The following is a 13,038-nucleotide window of genomic DNA, read 5'->3' on the forward strand; positions in this document are numbered from 1 at the left end:
GGATTCACATCGTCAGATAGCAGCTGGACGAACTCTTGGTGAAACTATTGACTTTTAGGGACCGATTCCGATGTCGGACGGAATGGAGTTCATTCGACATCTGTTTGTAACTGGAACCAAACCACCTCCTGTTGTCGGTTTCAGCCCAGGAATTAGGATGCGACCGAACCCTGTTCAGTTGCAATCTTATTCTTTACAATGGGAGCATGCATTCCAAACGGAATGCATGCTCTCTTTGCAAAGAGCAGCGGTGGAGTTCATCCCTGTACCCCATGGCAGGCACCTCAAGGTGCCTACCACAAGGTGCAGGGATCAACAGGGCTGCAAATGGAAGCCTTCTAGCCATGGAGGCCCTGCTGGGGGCCCCAAAAGCCAGTTTCCCACTGCCTTTCTTTGTCGGAAAAGCCAGCACAGAAAGGTAATGGGAAGCTGCCATCGTAATCCCTCGGCCGGAAAGAGCCAGCAGAGGGATTACTGAAGGCCTTCCGAATGGCGGGCGGGCTCTCCGGGCCTATCGTAAGCCATTCGGAACTCCTGTTTGGAATACTTTCTGACCGACTCCATCAAAATGGGTCAGTTGGAAATTATTCCAAACAGGCTCCGAGATGCATCGTAATCGGGCCCTTAGTGTGGAAATCTCCTAACAGTAGAATTGGCAGCTAGAGAATGTCCTTCACTGCCCAAATACTTTTCGTGCCTGAGGTTTCTACCTTCTGACTTTGAACTTTTTTAGAACTTTGATTCTTCCAACAGGACAGGCCTTCAAGCTGTAACTGAAGAGGGTTCCACGAGTCTGGATACCTTCTCGGCAAGATTATACTGAGTCAGATTTGCTGCAGCAGAAAAGCTCAGAGCGAAAGAAACCTGAATCTGTGTCCCAGGTTTCAGGAGAAGTTAGGAGGTATATACTTTGACACCAGCCAATGGGCCTGGACCTTGGGGACAGCACTTGGGCATCAAGATTTACTCCACCAGAAGTCAGCAGTAGGGCCCAGGGCAGATCCCGTTGGAACTGGTTGGCTGGGCAGTTGTAGAAAAGGCCTCTTGTAGCTTGTTGTATCACTGTACCTTGAACAGGCGGTCAGCCTTATGACCCTTGGAGTCCACCACTTTGTCCTCCTTACAAGAGGAAGAACAGGTCCAGTCATCTAGGCTCTTCTAAGGTCGCAGACAGCAGGTTCATCCTCTTCTGTTTTTCCACAGGGGAACTATGGGTTCCACCTTCACTCCTGGCATCAGCTTGTGGCTGAGGGTAACTCCTCCTGGCCTCTCCCTAATCAATAGGGTAACATTTCCAAGGGGCAACCCTTCACACTTTTGCAGCACTTCATGTGTGTCCTACTGCAAACCATCAAACATTGCCCCTCTTTGCATGGATCCAAGTTGGTGAAAGCCATCTCCTCTTGTGCCGAGCCTAGGTGCCCAACTCAGAGGTGAGGCAGAGAAATGAGTAGCCCTCCCCTGTGTAATTCTGGGGGCAGCTCCTGTTCCACTGGTGGAAGGTGGTGTCAAAGGTAAGATGCAGGTCCAGGTTTTAGCTGCATCGACCTGTGAAAGGGTAAGCACAGTTTACCTAAATGAAGCTCCTAGGCACAGCCCAGATGGTCATCCTGACAGAGGAACAGAACACCTACCCACACCTAAGCCACTTGTCTTAGTAAGCTCACACCTCATAAAGGGGGCTCGAGATAATAGTTGAAGCTCATGCAAATAGGCTTCTGTAGGCACAGAAAAAATTACTTTCTAAAAGCACCTTTTCTAAAATAGTTATTACAAATTTGACGTTGCAGGTGAACTGGGCTTGTAATAAATATTTTAAAAAGTCCAAAAATGAAAATATTAATATATTTTAAACGTAATAGTGTATCCCAATATTTTGCTATGAAACAGCCAACTCTGCTACTGTGAAAATATCATTTAGGGCCTTTTCATTGTAAAAACATGTTTAAAATTAAATGTTTACATGTGAAAACGTATAAGTACCATGTACTATGCCTTCTTGGCAGTAAGGCCTACTCAGGCATGACTTATTAAAATGGAAAAGAAAGGTTTAAGGGTTATTTTGTCAGGATGAAGTTTTAGTTTTAAAAATGAATAGCAATGCTACAAAGGGTAAGTTTGTAGTCATTTTGCATTACCATTGTAGTAGGTGATAGAATGGGTGCTGCAGCCCATTGGTAACATTTAACTTATAGGCCCTGGATATACTTGGTACCTTATACTAGGGACTTATAGGTAAGATAAATACAACAGTTAGAGGCATGCCAATTTTATCATGTTGTTAGGGGGAGCACAGGCACTTTACTACTGGTTAGTGGGGGTAAAGTGCACAGAGTTCTATAGCCAAACAGTCAAGGCAAAAATGTGCGGTACAAGCAAAAGATGATAATTTCCAACAGGTGCAACAAAACACTCAAATTGTGAACTCAACACAGTAACCACTATTCCACACAACATCATATGGCAATAAAAAAAACACATCAGAACAAAAACAACAACACACCACCAGATTATGACACACAATAAATATGCACAAACCTTCCTTTCACACATTTCCAACTCCAGAATTCTGCTTTCACCATATGGTGGTAAAAGGTTTTTACTCCAAGCATTGCCTTACTTACGACGAAGGACGTAATATAGCACTACTCAATAATGTTTTGTGATCAGGACCCTAGTGTTTTTATATTGCTATTTTGGAATAGCTGGTGAAGTGTTTTTTAGCGTTGTTGGATAGTGTCACATTTCCATTTAGCATAACATTGAGCATGGGAGAAAATGTATCTTTATATGTTTAGTATGTTTTGTTATGTTGTTTTTGTAGGCTGGGTGGAGCTCGCTGAGTTAAACTTTTTGGATATCCGCAGAGTTACCGAAAAACTCTGCCAAATTCTGTATAGTTCCGTGAGCAGACAGAGTATTGACAATGAGTTCCTCGCCTCTGGCCCCAGGGTCATCCACATATGCTATTACCTTGTGGTGCCGCTCCTTGTGGAGAATGAACACCAAAGGCATGTCCCTGATCAATTCTCTTATCTCCAGCCAAAGAGCCTGAGCAGGGCACAGGGGACAGAGGCAAGAAAGCGCATGTCATCCACCTTTGCCAGCACCTCACCTTCAGATAGTGGGCTCTGCCTCTCTCTGAGTGGGGCCACAGTAGTGCAGGAACAGCCTCCAGTATGACCTTTGGGAAAAGGACAGAGTTAGGGGCACTGGGTATTCAGAGGCATTGAGAGAGGTGATGATTTGGGGTCCCCCCTAACCTAGGGGGATGACCAATCAGATGCCTTGAACACAAAGAGCATATCATGGTCAATGATTCGGTGGTGGCCCCGTCCTCCTAGGACCACCCCAAGCAAAGTTATGGGCAAAAATAAAATGCCAACCAAAGGCCCAGAAAAGCATTACGGGGCGAGATTCTAGAGTGCAGTGAATATTATAGTATTAGCTCTCAGCTGAGCCGGGAGAGCCTGCCCCTTGAGGAATGTTTTGATATTGGATACTATATTATTCACTGCACTCTTGAATCGCGTCCCATAATGCTTTGCAGGGCCTTTGGTTGGTATTGAATTTTTGCCCATAACTGTGCTTGGGGTAGTCCTAGAAGGATGGAACCACCACCAAATCGTTCCGCATGATGTGCTCTTTGTATTCAAGGCATCTGCTTGGTTCTACCCCTAGATTATGGAGTACCCTAAAATTATCACCTCTCTCACTGCTTGCTGTATTTTCAATTTCACTTTTGTGAGATGACTATATGCATTTTTGCATGTAAAGATAGAGTTAGTTGTTGTTTTATCAAAGGTAAGAGAGGGTTCTGTTTTATTAATTGGGATGAGATGGAACTTCCAAGAAGTTGTACTCCGCCACCTACACCCACCTTTACTTGTGAGACGAGTGCCTTGAGTCTCCCAAACATTCAGTTCCATTAGGCAACAGCATTGATTAAGGCCTCAATTCAGAATCATTAGGTAATGTAATTACTGCATGGCTCAGTAAATAGCACACAATGGGAACTCCATGTTAAAGACCACATGCAATGTTTATTTGCTAACTATTGTGCTCAGCAAATATTGATGTTGCTGTTTAGCTCGTGCGTTTAGTATCATAAGCGGGAAGTATCAATGTTGATATTTACCATGTGCGCTAAACATTGCTTGCGGAATTGAGTCTGGTAATTAATTTGGAGCCGGCAGCCTCTATAAAATGCAACAGAATTTATGCCTGAAAAACTCCTCTGCCAAAAATATAGCAATTAAATCACAAATCAATAAAATAGCACAAAACAACATACTCGCTATCACCAGCCCCATTCACAGTGCAATGATTAGATCAGCAATAATAGGAGTGGGTGCTGCGGTGCTGGTAAATTCCGCTTCCTGGCGGTCGTTAGAGTTTTTGCTTAACACCGCGCTGCAAGTGGAGTATCAGCACTCTGGGAACTCCAGCAGCGGAGCAAAGTTTACCATCAACCACTAGTTATTTGTAATTTTATGTAGTGCTGATAAGCTTCTTAATGGCAGCTTCCGATTGTTAGAGACACTGTAAACCTGCACGACTACATGCAGTCACATTAAACAGAATAAACACTTAGGGACTTGTTTATTAGCCCTTGCGTCACTTTTGCGCCACCAGTGCGTCACTTTTTGTGACGCACCAGCAGAGTAAAACATTTGCCATGTTGCATCATATTTACAAAGTGACGCATCTAGGTCGATGCCTCACTTTGTAAACCCATGCGCCACATTATATCTGTGCCAGGTATAATGTATGCAGGGTGGGCGTTTTGACGCAAGTAAGCCTCGTAGAAGCATTGCAGTGAAATCTTTGAGATTTCACTCCGTCACGTCTAGGACGGAAATGCATCAATATCTTATGCCTGCCTCACAGCAGGCGTAAGACTGACGCAGGCACATTTGAAATGGGACTTGCCCATGTGAAATGACCCATTGTGGAGGTGCGTCACTTTCGTGACACACTCCAGCAATGCGTCATTTTTGCTCCTACAGATACGTCAGAAATACTGATGTATCTGTAACTCCTTGCAACATGATGCTTCATACTGTAAATATGACGCATTGAGCATGTTGCAAGGAGGGCGCAATAAAAAGTGACGCATCTCTGTTTTCACGCAGCAATGCGTCACTTTTCAGAAATGAGACCTTAAGTATGAAAGGTGCAAATTGCAAACTACAAAACACATTTTGTAACATTCGAGAACTACTAAAAATTCTGATTACAATTACTACACTGTAAAGCATTACTATCAAACACTCATGGGCAATGGTAAATTTTTGTATCACAATATTTTGGAGTGGATTCTCACACATTTGCACACATGAAACTGCTTCTCTTCTCCTTCGAGTACACCATCTATAAGCCACAATAGACTACCCAGAAAACAACATTCCGGTAGGCACTAATACATAGGAATTTGGTACCAAAACCTCCTACTTAGGGTGAATGTTAACGTGCGTTGTAACCAGCTTCGAAAATCTCACTGTCAGTAGATAATCTTAGGCAGCATGTACCATGTTTGAACTTTTATGATGAATATAACGTAACCCGCTAGATGGAGAGCTGTCTTTTTAAGGGATTCACCTCTTGGGTCAGATGTACAAAGGTTTTTTGAGTTCGCAAATTGACAGTTTCCAGAACTAGGCAATTTGCAACTGCAACAAAACATATTTTAATGCACACATTGCAATTTGCAATTCAGTAACTTGGTACAGAATCATAATTTGTATTTGCAGTAGTCTTTATTAATGCTTTGTGACCCAATTCCGGTCGCAAACATGTAATACTTTACCACCAATTCAAAAGTGGTGGTAACCCATTAGCAAAAGTGGTAGTACCCCATAGCAAACCCTTCTTATTTGCGAGTGGGACTCCTTCCCCTATAAGTATGTAAAAAAAAAAAAATATATATATATATATATATGTATTAAAAGAGGCAGTAGTCCCACGGGCCACTGCCTACTTATAAAAAACAAAACTTAAACGTTGTATTTTCCTATTCTAAACACATCTGGTTTCCTTTAAGGAAAATGGTCTGCATTTAAAAAAAATAAAGATTGTTCTATTAAATAGCTATCAGCGACTAGGTGGTCAACTGACTCCAGCAGGCCACCTTCCCTATGATGGCCTTCATTCCTAATGGGTCCCAAATTGCAAACCCCCTCTTTAATATTCATGAGATAGTTCGATTTGCGACCCACTAGGAATCGCTAATTAAAAGAAAATCAGCCTTATTCATCAACGGGCCGTTTTGCGAGCCCCTAATAGCGATTCATAGCGAATCGCTATTAGGACTTGCAAAACGGTATTCATGTAGGAATTGCTAAATAGATAGCGATTCCTACACATTCCTTATTTGCGAGTAGCAAATTGCTAATCGCAAATAAGGAATAACTCCCCATTCATTCCTATGGGCCAAAAGGCCCATAGGAATGAATGGGGAGTATTCCTTATTTGCGATTAGCAATTTGCTACTCGCAAATAAGATAGCGATTTAAAGGGTGCCAGGGGTGTCCAAAGGACACCCTGTAGCACCCCTTAAATGCAAATTGAAACTGGTGTTGCGCACACACATGTCCAAAGGACATGTGTGTGTGCAACATGCAACTTAGAAAAATGCTTTTAAAAGCATTTTTCTAAGTTTTTGCTATTTACCGAGAGGTCTGACCTCTCGGTAAATAGCGGCCCGAAATTGCGAATTAGCAATTTAAAAATGGTTGATGAATTGCATTTAAGGAATCTCAAATAGAGATTCCTTAAATGTAATTCCTCGCAATTTAGCGAATTAGCAATTACCGAATTTTGCATTTGGGAAGATGAATCCCAAATGCAATAATTGCGCTCGCAATGGGCCAGATTCTCAGAATCTGGCCCTTTGCGAGCGCAATTCGGCTTGATGAATCAGGCTGAATGTTACATACATTAGACATAGCAATTTTCTAATTGTGATTCAGAAATAATCGCAATTTGGAAATCGCTGTTCGTATTGTTAGTGCCTCTGGCTCCTAGTTCCTCAATTTGTACTATTTTGCTAATTGGTTTTGGTCAATATTAAGTAACCCTGCCACTTAAGCGAATAAAAACGATTCCATATTGCTCCGTTTTTTTGTTGCTTCTATTATTACGTAAACATCTTTTGCTTCAAACTTTATTTAAAAAAATAGTTGCACCTGCCAAATAATGAAGGAACTCAATTATTAAATCACTTAAAGAATATATGAATCATGAAATAAACAACATAAAAAGAATAAACCTTTTTAGGTAAGGCCTAGACAGCTTCAGATGTTTTGACTGATTTATTTGTTGTCAGATAAATTAATAAATAAAAAATACATGTATATACATACATCAATAGGCTTCTGGTCAGCGCTGTTAAACATTGTTCTGTTCAGCTGTCATTCATATTTTAATTCCACCCACCACAGCATACATCAGGGGCAGTGGGTCAGCCCACTTCAGTAATTGGCTTTTCTCACGGTGAGTGACAGCATTTGTCTTCTGTACTTGCGACTACTCGGGAGCTAGGTAGTGCATTTGAGTGGCAGGGCTTCTGAGCTAATGACTCCTTTCATTAATTTTTGTTTACTATCTTTGCCTTTGTCAATGTATTTGTTTTTTGTGGGTGTGAGGTCCGGCGCCCCCGACAAGCACGTTACTGGTGCTTGCTTCAAACTGCATTCCTTTGTCACCTTGTCTATGTCAAACAGCAGCTGTGTCTTTACATAGACAGTAGTGTTGAAACAACTGAAGCAAGTAGAGGCAGTGGCTTGTCAGTTGTTCTTTTGCCTTGGAAATATTTGCTTGTTGTCATTACACGTTTGATTCCCTGCAGAGGTGTTTTCGTATAATTGATCTACCAATTTTTGTTACGTAAAACTGTTTTTCAATTTCAAGTCATTCGTTTTCTGTCCTGTGCTTTTGGACGCGCATTATACATAAATTATTTTTGGGTGAGGCGCTGCAGGTCCCGGCGTGCTGCTGCCGGCAGCTGGCTTCAGATCCCTGTTCCCTTCCCTGGATTATAGGCAGCAGCTGTCTCTTTTCATAGATGGTATTGTTGTGACTACTTTATGGCAAGCAAGCACCAGCTATAACGCAGGGGGTTTCCTATGATTAGGAAATGTAAGCTTGTTAGCGTTTTCGAATCCCAGCAAAGGGGTTTTATATAATTGAGCTGTGTTTATTAGTTTAAAACTCTTCATTTTGAAATCGTTTCGTTCCTAGAAGTTTGCTTTGCTTTTGGACGTGCCTTGTAAACTAGAATACAGAACCTACAACTATAGACTACACTCTCAGGGTAGATTTACAAACATTTTGCGCTGGGTTAGAAGCACAAAAGTGACGCCAACCAGCACAAAATGTTACCCCAACCTAAAAGTTACGCAAAGCAGCGCGAAGCACTGCTTTGCGTTACTTAGCGTCAAGGGGGCATTACTTGGGTGGTTCTCATCCAACCACCCATGCCTATTGACGCAAAACCCTATCTACAAACAATTGAATCCAGGGTTTAGCGCCAAAAGTTAAAGCCACTTCAAAGGAGGTGTAACCAGGTGAAAGGTTTTTGTTTCTCCTTTCTTTTCCAACTTTACATGTGTGCAGCACTGTGTAGCACACAAAGTGAGAAAAGTGTTTAAACTTGTCTAGGCATAGCATTTTGTACAAGAAGGGCAGCCTTCCTGTGCAAATCTCATGGTAGACTCAGGCACGCACTCTAGTGCAATGGCACTAAGGTGTATACCTGGGGGAGAACGAGCCTTTACAACGCAGTCGTTATACGGTGGTATGTTTACATCGCGGGCATCACAGCGCAAGTCGTTTACTGGATGACGCTCTAAGCTAAGGAATAGTATGATTTACTATTCCAACACCTTTCCTACTGTTGCGTAGGCTGGAATTGGAATAGTAAATCATACTATTTCTAAGTCCAGCACCATCCAGCGCAAGTCGTTGTAACGACTTGCGTTGTAAAGAACGCGATGTAAAATACCGTGTTGTGAATGTATGCATTGTAACGTCATACATTCGTACCTGGGGCCCGGCAGCTGAAATCAGCTCCAGTGCTAGGGAGAGGGGTGGAGAGTGCCATATCTCTGTAGATGTGGCGCTCTCCTGCTCCCTTTCGGTCACACGATGCAGCGCAGCCTCTTTGAGTACTGCGCTGTGTTGCATGTCTTTTTTGAACATCTGGCCCTCAGACTCCTCCATGTTCTATTGATGAACACCGACTTAGTTTTCCCCTCGTGTGTTGTTTTTATCGTGATCTGTGGGTGCTACAGAACCACACAGCTTCCATTTAACCAGCCGTTACAAGTGGCCACTTGGCATGTATGAATAGCTCTGCAATATAAGCCTGGTACCCGGCTGCGTGAGAGTCTGGCCCATGACATTCATATGCATATAAAGAAGGCGCACACCAAACATGAGATATGGGACCTTATCATGAGCGCCTCTCTTTTAAATGCAAATGCACTTTCTAAACTGCAAAAACTTCTCAGAATTAGTGTTTGTGCTACAGACAGCACAGCTCAGAAACAATAAGTAGCAGCTGCGGAACGTGCATGTAGGAGCTGTGGGGCGGTGGGGCCGGGCAGGGGGGATTTCGACGGACGACAACTTGGGAAAATTGATTATTTATTTAATTGTTCCCCTTGTAGTCGTCTGTAGAAATCTCCCCTCTCCCCCCACTATGCCGCACCGCTCTTACCTGCAAGGGCATCAACTGGTAAGTAGCAGTTTCCTTTTAGTTTCTGAACTATACTGTGTACACCATTAATTCAAAGAATTTCTGAATTAAATGCATGGACTTTAGAAGGTGCTATTGCATAAAAACGGCACCAGCTGTGCCAAGTGTGAGGGCAGAATCAAGATATGGCCCCTTGTAGTGGTGTCTGTGAAGAAACTATAGAAAACAAGCGTTGGCAAACCCAATAGGTCTGGCTTTAGTTGCCTGGCTTTTGGCTTCATCAATACTTGCTTTCTTTTGTCATCGGTTTTGCACAACTTTAACAGTGGGGAAGCTGCCAGGCAGTCATCAATCTAAAATATAAATAGCTTAAAAGCAAAACATATTTTTTGGTCTCAAAAAGCACACTTTGCTGTAACAGTCCCTGACATTTATGGGAAGTACTTTGTGTGTGGATGTGCTTCTCGTGGAAGGGAAGAGAACTATCACTTGTCACTCACTGTACAGTTAGCCTATGGCAGAAGTTGGCTGAGCCCTTGTCCCATGCTGTATACTGTACTGGGCATGAGAAAAATGTGAATGACACTATAACTAAGTCTATTATACATATAATTTTGGTATGATGAAAAAGGTCAATGCCAGAACTCAAAGAGCAGGGTCATGGCCTATTGTTGCAAATCAGAAAACAAGGATAATGAAAGTTCAATGAGAAATTGGCTATTTTTGTGCACTTAAAAGAGACACGCATGAGCACACACACACACACACACGCACACACAGACACACACACATTCTCTCTCTCTCTCTCTCTCTCTCTCTCTCTCTCCCTTCGGAAAACTTTATTTATTTTTTCTATACAAACCAAACTTAAACTACACAAACATCAACAATTCTGAAGTTATAGGTATACCATGAATTTATAAATTACATTGCACCTTTAAATTATTATAACTCATGGACCTACATACACAGTGTTGTCAACTTGCTAGCCACACTGCATTAACTATGAATCACCACTCTACCATGCACAGTGTTTGCATAAATGATTTTATTAGAGATGTCATGAGTCTTGTTAGAAATGGTATCATTTATCATGCTATAATAAGCAGTGCATCTTAAAGACGCGAGTTATAGTTTACGTAGTGTGGCTAGCGAGTTACCAACACTGTGTAGGGAGGTGCACAAGTTATAGTAATTTGAAGGTGGTGTATAAATTATAAATTTAAGGTGTAACTATAACTTCATAATTTCTAATGTTTATGTAGGTTAAGTTTGGTTTACAAAGACAGAATAAATAATGTTTTGCTAACTATAACTAAGTTTAACCTTTGCTCTTGATTGAATTTTAATGGCTTTTATTTTTTTTTTAAAAGTGTTTCAAATAGTTGAGTGGAGTGTTGTTGAGTGGAGTGGCATTAAGTAGTGTGTCATAGAGTGCAGTGAGGGACAGTTTTGTAGAATGTATAGCGTGGAGTGGCTTAGAGTTGAATAGCTTAGAGTGGACTGGCTTAGAGTGGAGTGGCGTACACTACAGTGGCATGGTGTAGAGTGGAGTGACGTGGAGTGGGTTTCAGTGGAGTAGCACAGTTTGGAGTGGCATACAGTGAAATAGCATAGAGTGGAGTGGGGTAGAGTGGAGCAGTGTTCAGTAGAGTGACGTAGAGATGAGTGGTGTAGAGTGGAGTGGCATAAGTGGAGGGGCTTAGAGTCAAATAGCATACAGTGGAGTGGCATAGAGTGGAGTGGCGCGGATTGGCATAGAGTGGAATAGTATAGAGTGGTATGGCATAGAGTGGCATAGCGTACAGTAGAGTGGCATATAATGGAACAGCATAGAGTGGAGTGGCATACAGTAGAGTGGTGTAGAGCCGAACAGCATAAAGTGCAGTGGTGCACAGTAGGGGGGTAAAGTGGAGTGGCATAGAGTAGAATACTATAAAGTGAAATGGCATAGAGTGGAGTTGTGTACAGTGGAGTGGGGTACAGTAGAATGGCATGAAGTGGAATGGCATATAGTTGGCTAGCGTAGATTGGAGTGAGGTAGAGTGGAGTGGCGTAGAGTGGAGTGACTTAGAGTGGAGTGGCATAGAGTGGAATAATGTAGAGTTGAGTGGTGTAGAGTAGAGTGGAGTGGAGTAAAGTGGAGTGGTGTAGAGTAGAGTGACAGAGTAGAGTGAAATACAGTGGAGTAGCTTAGAGTTGAGTGGAGTACAGTGGAATAGCATAAACTGGAGGGGATGTTGACTGGATTGATGTAGAGTTGAGTGGGATAGAGTGGAGTGGCTTAGAGTGGATTGGTGCAGAATGAAATAGTGTAAAGTAGAGTAGCATGGAGCGGAATAGCATATATTTTAGTGGCATAGAGTGGAGTGAAATAGAGTAGTGTGGTGTAGAGTGGCTTGGCATACAGTGGAACATCATAGCGTGGACTGGCATAGAGTGGAGTGGAGTGGTATAGAGTTGAGTAGGGTAGAGTGGAGCGGTGTAGAGAGGATCGAGTGGTGTGTCGTAGAGTAGAGTTGTTAGGTGTGTCGTAGAGTGAAGTAACATGTCATAGAGTGGAGTGGTGTGGTGTCTCATGTCCGGAGAATGTAATTTAAAGAGACGTAGAAAGAAAATGGCTGAACGGATATGTATGAAATTTTGTAGGAATATAGATTATGAGGACGAAAGAGTCCCTTTTGGTAGTAGACCTAAATTGGTTCAGTAGTGTTAAAGTTATAAGGCGCAAAATCATATTTATATATTGGGCAGTGATATACAGTGGTAATTTGATGGTATACCGTAGTACTTCGTAATAAGATAACAGTAGATTAGGTGATGAAAGCCCTTATAAAATTAAAAGGTAGCCATATTCTTTAGGCCACTGTTAGTCTGCGCTCTAGGTTTTAAGTGGAAATATAGTCAGCTACTGTATTATACGTGCATAGGAAGGAATGAAACAGTTTAGGTACGTATATAAAGTTAAGGAAAAGTAGTTTAATTACTTAATATATTTAAACATAGATGACTGCGATAGTACCTAGAAAGCACTGCGGCAGTTGCAGAAAAAAACGTAAATATGTAAAATCTTAAACATACACTATATTACAGTATATTTGTGAAATATAGTGTAGTCCAGTGTATTTATATATTTTTTTACAAATTCAATTTTTTTTTTAATGTTTGTAAGTACTGCAGTACTTTCCAGTTAGTACTGTGTAAACTTTTTTTTCAAAAAATTAAATATGTAAAATACACTGTACTACAATATATTTGTGAAATATGGTGTAGTACAGTATATGTACTGGCGGTCGCCAGTAGGTAGTTATAGTTAGGACCTAGTTTCCATAGGAAAT

The 13,038-nt window shown here is 41.8% G+C and overlaps 1 protein-coding gene across 1 annotated transcript in view; it reads left to right on the forward strand.

Annotated features, from left to right (window-relative positions):
* MYRFL (myelin regulatory factor like) overlaps window positions 1–13,038 on the forward strand; it is an 874,676-nt gene that overhangs the window by 772,125 nt on the left and 89,513 nt on the right. The window lies entirely within an intron of this gene.

This window comes from Lissotriton helveticus, chromosome 1_1 (genome assembly GCF_964261635.1).
Source record: "Lissotriton helveticus chromosome 1_1, aLisHel1.1, whole genome shotgun sequence".
In the NCBI taxonomy this organism is placed as follows: Eukaryota; Metazoa; Chordata; class Amphibia; order Caudata; family Salamandridae; genus Lissotriton; species Lissotriton helveticus.